The 14,733-nt window shown below is 43.2% G+C and overlaps 1 protein-coding gene across 22 annotated transcripts in view; it reads left to right on the forward strand.

The window, feature by feature from the left end:
* Slc8a1 (solute carrier family 8 member A1) overlaps window positions 1-14,733 on the forward strand; it is a 359,154-nt gene that overhangs the window by 48,952 nt on the left and 295,469 nt on the right. For 8 of the 22 annotated variants that reach the window (XM_087907310.1, XM_087907314.1, XM_087907312.1 and 5 more), the window contains exon 1: window positions 12,081-12,237. The exons of 12 other annotated variants lie outside the window; for them this stretch is intronic. The gene's annotated coding sequence lies outside the window, so the exon portion shown is untranslated. Of the gene's footprint in view, window positions 1-10,617; window positions 10,738-12,064; window positions 12,238-14,733 lie in introns of those variants that run through there. 2 more of the 22 variants (XM_085690978.2, XM_048416283.3) reach the window with 2 other exon arrangements.

Genomic DNA, 14,733 nt, shown 5'->3' on the forward strand with positions numbered 1-14,733 from the left:
AGTAAAACTCTAATGTGTATATGTTCCACACCTTTTTTAACCATTCTTCTATTGAGGGGCACCTAGGCTGTCTCCAGGTTCTGGCTATTACAAATAGTGCTGCTATGAACATAGTAGAACAAATGCTTTTGTAGTATGTTAGGGAATCTCTAGGGCATATTCCCAAGAGTGGAATTGCTGGGTCCTGAGGGAGGTTGACTCCCAGTTTCCTGAGAAACCGCCACACTGATTTCCACAGTGGCTGCACAAGTTTGCATTCCCACCAACAATGGATGAGTTTTCCCCTCATTCCACATCCTCTCCAGCATAGGCTATCATTGGTGTTTTTGAGTTTGGCTATTCTGACAGGTGTAAGATGATATCTCAAAGTTGTTTTGATTTGCATTTCCCTGATTGCTAAGGAGGTTGAGCATGACCTTAAGTGCTTTTTAGCCCTTCGAAGTTCATCTGTAGTGAATTCTCTGTTCAGTTCAGTACCCCATTTTTTAATTGGGTTAATTAGAGTTTTAGTGTCTAGTTTCTTGAGTTCTTTGTATATTTTGGAGATCAGACCTTTATCTGTTGCAGGGTTTGTGAAGATCTTTTCCCAGTCAGAAGGTAGCCTTTTTGTCTTACTGACAGTGTCCTTTGCTTTACAGAAGCTTCTCAGTTTCAGTAGGTCCCATTTATTTATTGTTTCTCTTATTGTCTGCGCTCCTGGGGTTCTGCTTAGGAAGTGGTCTCCTGTGCCTATGTCTTGTAGACTACTTCCCACTTTCTCTTCTATCAGGTTCAAAGTGGTCGGATTAATGTTGATGTCTTTTATCCATTTGGACCTGAGTTTTGTGCATGGTGATAGATATGGATCTATTTTCATTCTTCTACAGGTTGACATCCAGTTATGCCAGCACCATTTGTTAAAGATGCTATCTTTCTTCCATTGTATAGCTTTAGCACCCTTGTCAAAAATCAGGTGTTCATAAGTTTGTGGGTTAATACCCGGGTCTTCTATTCGATTCCATAGGTCGACTTCTCTGTTGTTATGCCAATACCAAGCTGTTTTCAATACTGTTGCTCTGTAATACAGTTTGAAGTCAGGGATGGTAATGCCTCCAGAGGTTCCTTTATTGTATAAGATTGTTTTGGCTATCCTGGGTTTTTTGTTTTGCCATATAAACTTGATTATTGTTCTCTCAAGGTCTGTAAAGAAGTTTGATGGGATTTTGATGGGAATTGCATTGAATCTATAGATTGCTTTTGGTAGAATTGCCATTTTTACTATGTTGATTCTCCCTATTCAAGAGCAGGGAAGGTCTTTCCATTTTCTGGTATCCTCCTCAATGTCTTTCTTCAAAGACTTAAAGTTTTTGTCAAATAGGTCTTTCACTTCCTTGGTTAGAGTTACCCCAAGATATTTTATGCTATTTGTGGCTATCATGAAAGGTGATGTTTCTCTGATTTCCCTCTCTGCTTCTTTATCCTTTGTGTATAGGAGGGCTACCGATTTTTTGGAGTTGATCTTGTATCCTGCCACATTACTAAAGGTGTTTATCAACTGTAGGAGTTCTTTGGTAGAGTTTTTGGGGTCGCTGATGTACACTATCATATCGTCTGCAAATAACGAAAGTTTAACTTCATCTTTTCCAATTCTTAACACTCATATTTATATTCTGTTGTGGTTTAAACAAGAATGCCTCCACGTTGCTGGCCCAGCTCTCTGAATACTTGATCCCCAGTTAGGAAGACTGTTTGTGGTGCTGATGGAGGAAGTGTGTCCCTACTGGAGGTCTTTGATCCTTAGAAGTCTTTTGTCAGTGCCTGTTCACTCTCTGCTTCCTGGTTGTGGATATCAGTATAAACTCTTAGCTTCCTGCTGCTGCCACTAAGCTGGCTCACTGTCATACTTACTGGCCACAACTGCTACTGACTCTTCACCCTCTGGAACTATGAACAAAGACCAACTCGGTCTCAACTTGCCTTGGTCATAACATTTTATCACAGCAAAGGAAAAGTAACTAATACGCACACAAAGAAACATTTGCATATTTAAATTTGCAGGTAATAATTAGATTTAATTGACTAATATTAATGACATATACCTATTTACATACAAATTCAAGATTACCTTAAAAGAGAGGATAAAGCAGTAATTTTTTTATTTTTATTTTTTATTTATTTATTGTTTTTGGTTTTTCGAAACAGGATTTATCTGTACCTTTGAAACCTGTCTTGGAACTAGCTCATGTAAACCAGGCTGGTCTCGAACTCACAGAGACCCGCCTGTGTCTTTTGAGGAAAAGGTAAAATTCTAAGGTGTGTTTTTCATTTATAAATACATTTTTAAGGATTTTATATAATTAGCATTATACGGATACTATGTTTTTTCATAATAATGAATGTATAGGTTTTTGAGGTTGCATCTTATTAAAAATGTACCAGAAGAGATGTTGAAATATGAATAAAGAATTACATTGAGAGATTTTGTCTTTGAACCTGCTAGGTGATAACTAAGACTGCTCTTAGCCAAATAATGCTCTCCTGTGGATGAGAGAGAGAGAGAGAGAGAATGGATGGATAGATACACAGGTAGATGATAGATAGATACATAGATAGATACATAGATAGATACATAGATACATAGGTAGATGATGGATAGATAGATAGATAGATAGATAGATAGATAGATAGATAGATGGATGGATAGTTTAATAGAAAAATAGATGCTAGATAGATGTAGATGGGTGATGGTCTCAAAAGAAAATGATTTGATTGAATGCTGTGATTTTGTTCAGATTTCACTGATTTAGACTATTTCTAAAGTTTTAATAAACTGGTTGTGATTAGAATTAAGAGACTTGCTGGATGGTAGTGGCACATGCTTTTAGGATCTCTGTGAGTTTGAGGCCAGCCTGGTCTAAAAAGTGAGTTTCAGGATAACCATACGTGTAAAAAAGTCCTGTTTTGAGGAAGAAAAAAAAAAGAATTAAGAGATTGGCATAAAGTATGTACTTTACCAACCTTAGCTCTGTTTTTCTTTCACACGTATTGGACTGGGAAGGGAGTTTTTCACCTGCAAGTAAGATCAGGTTAGGTGCATGTCATAGGAGGAAGACCAGTATTCTTAGATTACTTTAACCTCTTTAAAACACAAGGGCTATGACATTGGGACCTGTTTCCTCTACATATAATGGATTTTGGGGATCCAGTTTGTTTGGACACTCACCTTCCTGGACCTGGAGGGAGGGGGAAGGAACTGGAACTTCCCACAGGGCAGGAAACCCTGACTGCCCTGGGGGACGAAGAGGGAGGAGGAGGGGGAGTAGGGGGAGTGGGAGGGTGTTGGGAGGGGGGGCGGAAATGGAAACTTTTATAATTTAATAAAATGTACAAAAAAAAAAAAAAAAAAAAAAAAAAAAAAACACAAGGGCACACAAAGAAGACAGTAAATCTACTGTTCAAAGACCTAGAGGGTGCGTTGTCTGCAGAGAATTTAAGCACGGTCATAAAACCAACCCAGAGTCTGTCTGATTTTTATTAATACCATTCATCATCTCATTAATGAAATACCCTCTGACTGGGAGTGCAGGCTACCACCCCACCCCCACTATTGAAAGGGATTATTTTCCTTAGACTAGCAGCATTATAGAAGTTATCTGTGTTTCATCCAACAGAATGATTCTCTCGAAATGAAAACATTACTTTTGGAAACTACCAGTGTGGGAGGCTACGGTATTCTGCCAGGAGTTGAGCCAGAGGGGAAAGCAGTTATAGTCCTCTGTTTGTTCCTCCTTTTAAAAGTCATCTCATTATCCATGGCCATGCTCACCTTAACATAGTCAAGATGCCTGTTCACAACTATAGCACCCACTTCTTTACAACCTTGCATCTCTTCGACCTGCAAGTAAGTAAGAAGTACGGAATGGTGTCAGACATACTTTTTTAAAATAATCACAGAACTTAGTTCATGGTTCTGAATCAAATGGTCACTTCCCATTTTCTTTTGCAGGATGAATTAAAATCTCAGGCACTAAACTTTTACCCCACTGCCATGCAATGAGGCATGAGTGGCCCATTAACTGGTACAATTTATTCAACGTGCACTAACATATTTCTCATCTGAGTCAGGTTTCTCCTTTAAGTATGGAATAATTTTCCATTCCACCTAAGCGCTGTCTTTTCTTGAACACTTTCTACATTCAGGATTTTTGTTTTATTTTTTACATGAGTTAAAAAAATTCAAAAACTCACGAAAGAAACAAAATGAGTGCGTCTGTTTTATACTTTGATGCATAGTATATGCATGGGGCATATTCTGTTTTAGTTCATAAGCCTCTAATTAGAATTGAAACTAAGTATATAAAACCCTAACAGTAAAAGATTACGATATTAAATGAAAATAAAAAGAAAGTTGCCAGCTTGGATTTCAATATAAAAAACTGTGGCTTTTGATTTGGTGATAATTCAATAATTAAATATTTGATCACAGATAAGGACCAAAATGTACCCGATTCCATGTTTTCATAAAAGTGTATACATGTGTATGAAGGGCACATGGTGTGAGTATGTGCACATGATGTGAGTATGTGCATAGGCATGTATGTCGGTACATACTTCCATCTATAAGCATGTTGGGGGTTAATGTACTTGAAGATAGGAACACAGCAAGAAAGAAAGGGTGATGTGATGGGCCCCTGTGAAGGACAGCCCTGATCCATCATTAGCTGACCTTGAGGGAGTCTCCTTCATCGCCAAAGCTGTTGTTTCTGTGACAAGAGGCTACACAGTAGAACTCATTTAACTCAAGCTGGACATATATGCAAAAATTGGATGGTACTCATTAAATAAAGTCAGCGTGATGCTTAGGAGTTTCACAGTGAATCTAACTCAGGAGAAACACCATCATTTTTATATACAGCCTCTGGAAAAAATCAGTCACCTTTACGCTGTAAACGTTAGGTTTGTATCCTGTGACTACAACCTATGCAGAGCTGCTTTTGCCTGTCCACGCTTCTGCCCTAAGCAAGCGCTCTGTCCCTGAGGAGGGCCTGAGAGAACACCAATGCAGGACGGAACAAATTACCAAACGAAGTGGTGCGCTGTATCAATTCACCATTTGGGAACTTGAAAAGATGGTTGTAGGATCAATAAGAGACTTCTTTAAATGGCCACCTAATTTAGTTCCCACTCCCTAAACTCTGTGCTGCAGTTTTATTATTGTTGTTGTTGTTTGTTTGTTTTTACTTTACTGCTTTCCTTGTCTTGTTTCTAATGGTACCTAAGATATGTTTATTTCCTAAATTTGTTCCAGTCCATCATATGTCAGTCTCGGAATGGAATAGGAATTCTTCTTCTGTTTTTCCTGTTATCTTTCAGTATCTGGGACAAAATGTGGCCCATAATATCTCTTCATAAATGTTGTTGCATTAAGATATATAAGACTAAGGACCAGCGAGTTGGCTCAGTGGGTTAAGGCGCTTGCCACCAACACTGAGGATTTGAGGTTAATCCCTGAGATGTGCTTGGTAAGGGAGAGCACTGATTTTGGGGTGTTGCTTGGCCTTGACCTCCGCATTGCATACTCTGGAACATCTATGCCTAAATACACACACAAATGTAATCAAATTTAAAAACACACAAAAGGCCGAATGACCCAATATATTAAAATGACAATCATGAATTGTTTTTTTCTCCGCTCTTCCCAGTTACTTTTCTTTTAATGAATTGTTTGATGACTTTGAATACAACCAAAAAGCTTAAAATGTTCCTTGATTCTAAAATAGCAACACAAATTCAAGCTTAATGTTTATAAATATTTGCCCCATGAACCCTTGTTAGCAGACAAAATAAGACAGCCTTTGAATTGTTCATAAATTGAGCCAAAGGACGGTTTATCAGTAATTCCAAAGGTAACTAACAGAGGGTCAGTTTACAGACTCAGGCCCGCAGCTGGGTCAGATTGCCTTCTCCATGTGCTTCAGCCTCCCCGCAGTGCCCCAGACAATCTGTCTGTCATCACAGAGCAGGTGGCCAGCCAGGACTGTGCTGTGGATATAGTGACTCTGTCAGTTGCTAACCGGGATCTGTACTGCAGGGACAAGAAGGTGATGGGAATTAAGTTGCAGTTTGCAACGGATAGGGGCCAAAGAGTTGTATCTTACAAGAGAAATCAGCCTTGTTCCCACATAGCCCAGTCCCCTGGGAGTAAACATTATCCATTCTGCTAATTTATCTGCTGTGCACTAAAGCTTTTTGAGATTCTACATGTGGGATGAGTATTCTCCAAGATGGATATGCTCTACTTATGGACTGGGCTTTCTTGATACACTATTCCAATCTGTTTATGCGTCTTTGTAAGGTAACTTGCAGTATTCACTCCTGCCTCTTAAAAACAGGAAGGCCACAACATACACATACAGGCCTGTTTAAATTTCCAAGAGGAGTTTCTAGCTTTGGTTGTTAGACATCAATATTCAATAGAGTTCCAGAGTAGGAAACAATGTGCTAAGTGGATGGGACCATCTATAGATGTCTACTGAATTTGTGACTTAACCTAAGGCAATCATTTTTAGCCCTGACTGGATCTTAAGACAACCAAGAGAATCTAAAACAAAAACCAAAATGCCCCCAGTAAGAGAATCCTCTGAAATACAGTGTCCAGACATGACTTCTCAGCAGGAAAAAGACAGCATCCAATGGTTCAGTCTTGGCTTCAGCAGCTATTTCTTTTCCTCAAATTAACGAAATAAGACATATATGCAGTCAAACTTAGGCAAATGAATCTCTGTGTATTTTCTTTCTCAATCTACAAAATAGAAGTAATCATAGTCCTTCTGACTAATGTATAATGATCTCATATAAAATTAAATTATAGGGAGCAAATATTCTCAGTGCCTCCTCAAATAGCCTGCCATTTATTTAGCTGAGCATTCTAAGAGATACAGAAACAATTCCAAAGATAGTCATGTTCTTCTGTGGCCGAGTGGAATTGATGTGGGGAGGAGATTTTAGCTGCTGACCTTCATTTGCTCATGATCACTATGTCCTTGAATTACATAGCATGAGTCTGAGTTCACAAAGAGATGAGAACACGCTGGTTTGTTATTCAAGCACCTCCACTAGCAGCAGAACTAGCACTGATAACATTGTGCATTTAGACACCCTGAGGTTCATTCTACTTTGCCTCCAAGTCTCTTTGCCCTTTTCATTTTGAACAACTGTTATCTGGGACTATGGCAATCCCCAAAACACTGGCATTTCTCAGAAGATTCTACCCAGTAGCCAGCAACTGAATATGTAATAAGGGAGCCATGCATCAGGGGTGGTATGTCATGAAGGCGATTTATTAAAATAGCTGATGTATGACCTTCCAGGGGACAAGACCTCAGAAGTGAACGCTGAGGAGCAGCTACCTGGTACAGAACATTGCAAGCGGCTCATCTTCAGGCCTGTGATGGGGAGGCTTTAAAACAATGTTGAAGAGAATCTGTTGAAAATCGATGAAGAGGTTTTGTACCATAGATAAGGTCTCCTTGGAAATCATTAATGCGAGCAAAAACATCATAGTTGTATTCAGAATTGTTCCCAATGCATTCCTTGATACTCCCAATTTTAATAAGGTGCGAGCAAATTGTATGCCTAGCTGTAAAGAGCAAAGGAGTATTATCAGTAAGTATAGATATACCGAGTCCTTACAAAATTAGAGCATACAAGTGGTGGCCTTTTTAATTTGTTACAGAAGAGGAAAATGACTCCCTGATGTGGAAGCCTGTTTTCCCTTGGTTTACTCATTGAATAGGTGTAACAAGGACCTCGACACAGTTGTTGCCAATAATAAAATGTCCCGGCTCTAGAACTCATTGCTTAATCTCTTTTTATTTGTGTGACTATGATTTTGATAGCATTTCACTCTCAAAAATAGTAGCAAAATCATTTGCTGAGTGACTTCTACAATCAATAACTCGTGAAATATATTATTTATATTTTATTCTTCGTACAGCTTTTTGAAGGAGACTTTGATGATTCTAGCTTCTCTGACAAAGATACGGCGTTCTAGAGGTTAAGGAGCTTCCAATGGTCACAGGTCCAGAGCAGAGTTGGGAGTCCAGGGCAGATATTTTGACACTTAAGCACTGGATCTTTTGTTCTTTTCTGTCCCTACAAAAATTCTACCTTTCAGCTACTGTTGGTAAAGTTGGAGGATATGAACTAGATATTTCCTTGGTATAAAACAAAGCAAAACTGCACAATGAAATTGTTGGATAAGTCCTAACTTTAGATAAAGGTTTCTCAATGTAGAATCACAGGTCCCTGATGCCCCTAAATCTGGGAAAGCTTCAATGTCTCAGTAGAGGAAGTGGACGACCCCTCGGTGATAGGGCACAGAGACAAGGATTCCCACTACCAGTCTATCATGAAGTTGGTCACACTCTGTCAAGCTCTGTGTGCACCAGCACTGCTGGATAGAGTACTAGACTGGTATTTTAGCAAGTCAAGACACGGCAAAGAAGTGTTCAACTGCAAGGCTAAGACTCAAGGGACAAAGACCAATAGCCCTGGAAGTCAACACAGACTCCCCACAGGCATTCCTTAAGCAAATATCCTTGGATTCAATCGGTGGCGAAGGAAATCTAAAGGACAAAATGAGGTGCTCTGTGGTCAGTGGAGGTATTTAGGCAGAGAGTTAGCTACTGTGTTCTGTTCTGGACAGTTTGGTGTACTGTAAACCAGTTCCTGAATGCAGAAATCTATATAAGACAGAGTTTAAGAAAGAGCGGCATGAAGTAAGTGGTAAAGGCTGAAAGTAGAAAGGAGAAGGGGGATGACCAGGACTTAAGTAACTGGCTGAATCTTAATGAAACTTCTAGCAATGGAAAGAATAATAGTATCTCTGGTCAAGGCATTGACATCAAAAGGAAAGGAACTGTAGTAGAGTACTTGCTTTCTCCATGATAAAAATTATTATGGGTTTCGACCCAGTATTAAATGCAACATTTTTAAATGTGTAACTCTTGGTCTCCTCTTTTTGGAAACTGGATAGAAAGTTGGATATAATTCGTGTCACTTATATTGTTTTGCAGTGAATTTTCTGAAGGCTCCAGAAAAAGGTTTTCTAGGAACTAACTCATGAAAACCTTAGCATGCGTCGACTTTTGGTAGCCATCTTATGCAATTCACTAAGTGGTTGTACCATGCTTTTTAGCTAGTGATATAGTGAAAACTAATGCATGAAAACTCAGGTCTAATGGGGAAAATATAGCTGTCGATATATGAGAATACCATAAGAGATGGCTATTAGGACTTTTGTGACTGGGATAGAAACCCCCACTTTCATAAGTGAGACAATGCTTCTTCTTTGTCCAGATCCAGCCTGCAGCAGCCTCACCATTTCTTTAAGTACAGCTGAAGTCTCCCACAGCCCTTTGTGGGTGATGTAGACCTTGATAATTCTTGCAATAAAAATCCAGCCATGTATGACATTTGGGAGAGAGGGAGCAAAGGGTTTAAATTGCCTTGGGGCGCTAGAACCATTATAAAGTTGGCTTTAATGAGAAATGGAAGACAAAGAAAATTAGGGGCTTGGATATTAAGTCAAATCAAAATGGGTACCAAATTACCAGGCATGGGGCCGCATCTTAATGGTTCTAGATAAAAAAGAACACTTAATGTAGGTTTTCTCCAAGATTCAAAATTTACTTATCAATTTCAAGTAGAAAAAAATAAAGAAAACAGGATGCCACTTTAATACTTCTTAGACACTGCCACGGTGGACTTAGGGTACCCTAAAAAGACCAGCCCTTTTGCCACACTATGTTACAAACATACACTTTCAAGAAAATTGACGCATTCCCTAGGCAAAACTGCTTCTCACACTGCACACAAGATCTAGCCCAAAGGAATACAATTCACTCACAGGTCTCTTCCATTCGTTCACTCTCTTCCTTTACCTATGTTCTCTGCCCTATGAATGGAGTGGACTCTTTCCCTACAAGTTTCTCCCTGTGTCATGTAGATGCAGCCACTTTTCTTTCAAAGCCCATTCCTTGAGTGTGAGCTCAATAGCAGGCTCTCACTCTCTCTGAAAGTCAGAGTTCTAAAGCAATTACTAGTAGAGGCATACGCTAGCTGAGAGTCATGCCATGTGTCAGTAGTCTGTGCAATCTCACAGAAGCCTGCAGAGATAGCCATGGGGCCTGCAGGAAAAACCCTGGACCCAGCAAAGAAAGGAAACTGTTGTCAGGCAGGAAGAATTCCTGGGAATGTCGACAGAAAAGGCAGCTTGGAGTATGTTCTGCCAAGCTCAGTGCCCATGAGCACTTAGAAGGGCACCACATAAACTTGCTGTGTGTGGTGACGTCCTCCCTCAGAGGGCACCCATGGCATGTGACATTCGCTAGAAATGGAGGGACTGCCCTGAGCAAGAAACTTCATCGCCAGGAGATTCACATCCACGTGGACCTTAGTGAAAGGATGCTTGAGCCCAGAGCCCTGATTCTTTACCCTCCTTGAGCCGAGGATGGACCAGGGCACCTGAAAAACCATTCCCTGGTACCTGCATTCCACCCCATAGATTGCCAATTCGGGAGTCTGGGGTGTGGCCTGTAAGGTGGGATTTAAAAACCCTCTCCAGCATAGCTGAGGTGCAATCAGGCTCAAGAGTCCGGTATGGGCTTCTAGAGAAAGGCTTACTTTGTTGCAGAGTCACTGATTCCTGGAGTCCTAACCTCTCTTTGCTTAAGGCCTGACAGCCAGTGCTGCGCTGTAAGTATTGAGGGGTAAACTCTACAGAAAGACTTGAACTCCCCACCCCTGTCATGCTTCCTCTCAGCTCTCCCTTCTATCCCTCATCACATAGGCCCCTGCCATGGCACTCACCTACCTTTCTGGGCAAACCACAAGTGTTGCTTTAAAGGCGCAAGCCTGCAACTCTGCTCAGAGTCTGTGGCAGCTTGAGAGTGTGCAGCATTTGAGCCTGCAACCCCAGGTGTATCTGATGGGCAGCCAGGTTTAGGTGTCACTGAGCTCCTCAGTGGGTCTAGCCCTTCATCCTGCCAAGTCATTAAGGATTTGTAAGGATGAATGAGCTGCCGTGAGAGCAAGGGCCTGCTGCAATGCTCCTTTATTAATTATGGGGAAGTGATGTATTGGCAATGATATGGCTTCTCTTGGAAAGGACAATGAATGATTCGTCGATTGCTGCATTAGGTCTTTCCTGACTCAGTCTTAACGCTCAGTTTCTTACTCCTGTCTGTAGTTAAAAGCAGCATAGCCTTCATACTAAAGGGCCTCTTGGTCTTTATTCCCATGGAAGCTGCAAGGTGTGAGTGAGATAGCAACACCTTGAGTCTTTCCGAGATTTCCACTGGGAAACCCCTGTCCTCGTCCGTATTTGATCCACAGCATCTAGTAGCTAGCATATAATTCTTCCTATCTCAATATGAAGGCGAAACACAGAGTAAGGATTTAAAAAAAAAAAACATGGTGATATGCCGCCAGATTCCCTTTGCTAAAAAGAAAGCTTCCATTAAAAGAGGACTAGAATGTGGAGGAAGAAAGATGTATCTGGAGTAGCAAATTTGGGGGTAAGGAAAGAGTAGGCGAGTTGTATGGGGCGGCGGGGGGGCGTCAGGTTGTCTATGGATTAGTCTAGCAGGGTTCAAAAGAAAAGTTGCAGTAGCTCATATTTGTGCGTGTCTGTGTCTGGGTGCGGAAGAGAGCGCTGGCTTGCGCGGTGGGTACGCACTGCGGGGGCCCCACGGCCAGGGAATCCAGTCACTGGTGGAGCACAGGAGACCCGGTGGCTGCAAGGGCTACCCGCCCGGCTCGTGTTCCCACAAGGCACCCGGGGGTGGCGCGCGGGGTCCAGCTAGGCAAGAGGCGGCGAGCCCGGCGCGTGCGAGCCAGTGCGAGGCTGCGGGCGGGCGGGCGGGGTGCGCGGGAGGGGAGGAGAGGGAGCGAGGGAGGGAGCGCAGCGCGCGCGCCGCCCGGCCCGGGCCCTCCCAGCCTGCCGGCCTCGTCGCCTCCCGCCCGCGCGCACCGCTGCCTGCCACCGCCGCCGCCGCCGCCGCCGCCGCCGCCGTAGCTGCTCGAGCGGGCGCTGCTAGGGAGTCGAGCCGCCGCCGCCACCGCCGCTGCCGGCTTTGTGCTTCCAGCCGAGGATGGGAGCGACCTCTTCCTGAACGCGAGCTGTCTCCAAAAGGGAGTGAGCGCGCAAGATCGCCTGGCGGCGTGCAGGGAATCCATCTACAAGGCTCAGCCCAGGTAAGGAGCTGGTCCTCGGCAGGCAGCGACATCGAGAAGGAAACTGCTCTCTTTGAGGTTCTCAAGGCAGCGATTCCCTTCATTTAAGCCAAAGGGTTGGCTCCTGAATTGTTCGTGTGTGTGTGTGTGTGTGTGTGTGTGTGTGTGTGTGTGTAAGCACACGCCTGCAGATTTTCTGGGTGTCCGTGCTTCTCTGAGAGTGAAATTGCTCAGGCTGTTGGTGGCTTTGGGCGTGAGGGTCCCTGCCTGCCAGTGTAGATTGCCAGAGAAGAAAGGGCTGCTGGTGGGGGGGAGATGCTGCACCCTGGACAGTGCTGGGCTGCGAGGATTCCAGGCGCGAAGAGCTAAGTCCACCCAGAAAGCAGACAGCGCTGCTGGAAAGCCAGACACCTCCACCCACTGGGTTCCTCACAGGTCGGTCCCCCTTCCTCCTGGTACTCCCTGGGGTCTTCCCCAGGGCTCCACTTGTGAGCCCTCTCTCCTGGCAGACGTTGGGTGCTACTAGGGGAGGACTGCAGAGGGGAGGGAGGTGTGGCTGGGTAGCTGAGAAAGAGGAGGGAGAAAAGCAGTGGGGAGTGGGCTGTAGGATTCCCGTGCACGGGCACTGTGTTGGGGATTCTGCATGCACTTGCGTCTTTACCCCGAGATTCAAAGGGAACTTCACAGCTGCATCATTTACCTCTGAGACTGGGCTGGCTCTTGGGGAAATGGCCAGTGTTCTGAGATTCAAGGATCTCCTTTTTGGCTCCTCCTTCTCGAGGAAGAGGGAGGTCTGATAGCAGGACAGTCCGTCAGAGAAACCAAATCCGTCCTAGAGACGCTTTAAAAAATACAACATATGTGCATGCTTACCTCGTTGTCCGCTGCTCCCCCACCCCGTAGAGCCATAGATTCTGTCTCTGTCTGGTGAATGACTTGCTAGCAGTTCCTACTTCCCTCCCCAAATAAAGAGGAGGTGCTTGAGTTAAGAGCAGCGGTGATCCAATTTAACAAAGCATTTTTGGGAAGAGACCAACGTGCTTGTTATTTGTGATCAAGGGCAGAAAAAAAGTCATGCTTTTTGTGCTAGGTATGGTTTTAACCCCCCTTAGCCTGGCTCCCTGGAAGGCGCTCTCTGCTAGTCAGCCACTAGTGGTTGTGAATATAACAACACAAACTTTGTCCTGCTGGAGGTGTAAAGCCTAAAATGAGAAAAAAGGATATCAGTGGGAGGTGTAGTGGAAGAAGCTTTTCGAAAAATGACAGATGCGCTGAAGACAGTTCAGGCATCCTGGTCAGGGAGACAGCCACTGAGGAGGTGAAGATTTCTCATCAGATTTGCTTCAAGAGATTGTTTGAGGACCTCAGCTTGGAGCAGCAGAATGGTTTACAACCTTAGATCTGCTGTCAAGGGGCCTTGTGGGGGGGTGTGGGAGGGGTCAGTCTGGAGAGGGGGATTTCTGAAAGTATGCACCACTAAAAGACACACACACACACACACACACACACACACGGAGACATATGCACACAGGCACACAGCACACTCCTCCTCTCTCAGAGCTCTTCTGGGGTGGGGGAGCAGGAGAGAAAGGAGTCTAGAGTCTTCATTCATTTGCAATAAGAACCCAAAGCCGAAAAAAGAATAACTGCTTAGGTTCCTCTTTCGAATTCCTGTGTTACTGGGATTTCTGGTTTTGTCAAACTTGCTTAATTTTGGAGGTTAGCTGGGTGTAGAAGGCAGGAAGAAGGACAGCCTGCTCCATCCATCTTTAGGGTTTTGTGAGTGAGCTGGTGGGGGAGGACCCACTGCTTTCAGTCAGATGGTCTTTCTTCACTCATTTTCCTTCCACACCTTCTGCTTGCTTTGAGGGTTCCATTTGGATCTCAGAACTCTTTAACTAAGATCTCCCTTATAAAGACAGTCCCGATCTTTTCCTCCTTTTAAAATGGCTTTTGCTTTTTATTAAAAACCAGCGATTAGTTCCTAGAAAAGGATGAGGGAAAAACAAACAAATAAACAAACAAGAAAGCGGAACTGAGAGAAACCAGTATTCACTGCTGAGCTGACCAGAGGTATCACAGGATGTAAGCGCCTAGGGTGATTATCTAAACTATTCTGCCTTGAAAGCAAGCTGCTTAGCCTGGCTGGGGAGAGAGTGTTGGACTAAAGGCACTGGAAGACAGTGCTTCATGGTCCCTTGTCTATTTGCAGACCTTCCATCCTGTAACTAGAATGGTTTCTATGGCATCAATTTGGATTCAGATTAAGAGACAGAGGGAATTTCTGTTGACCATGAAGGAGAAGGAAAGAGCATAGCAGTGCGGGTGCTCTAACTCCAAATGAAAACAGGAGGGGAAGGTGAGCAATCCCCTGAGGCCTGATGTGCAGGATTTATAGAAGCTGGCTCTTTCAAGCTCACTGTGCTTTGAAACAATAAAATACATCAAGAAGCGCTTCAGCGTTTGTTAGCAAGCTATATTTAACATGTTTTTTTATCAGACAAAAATAGACTTTTA

Source organism: Myodes glareolus, chromosome 6, assembly GCF_982192425.1.
Source record: "Myodes glareolus chromosome 6, mMyoGla1.1, whole genome shotgun sequence".
NCBI lineage: Eukaryota > Metazoa > Chordata > Mammalia > Rodentia > Cricetidae > Myodes > Myodes glareolus.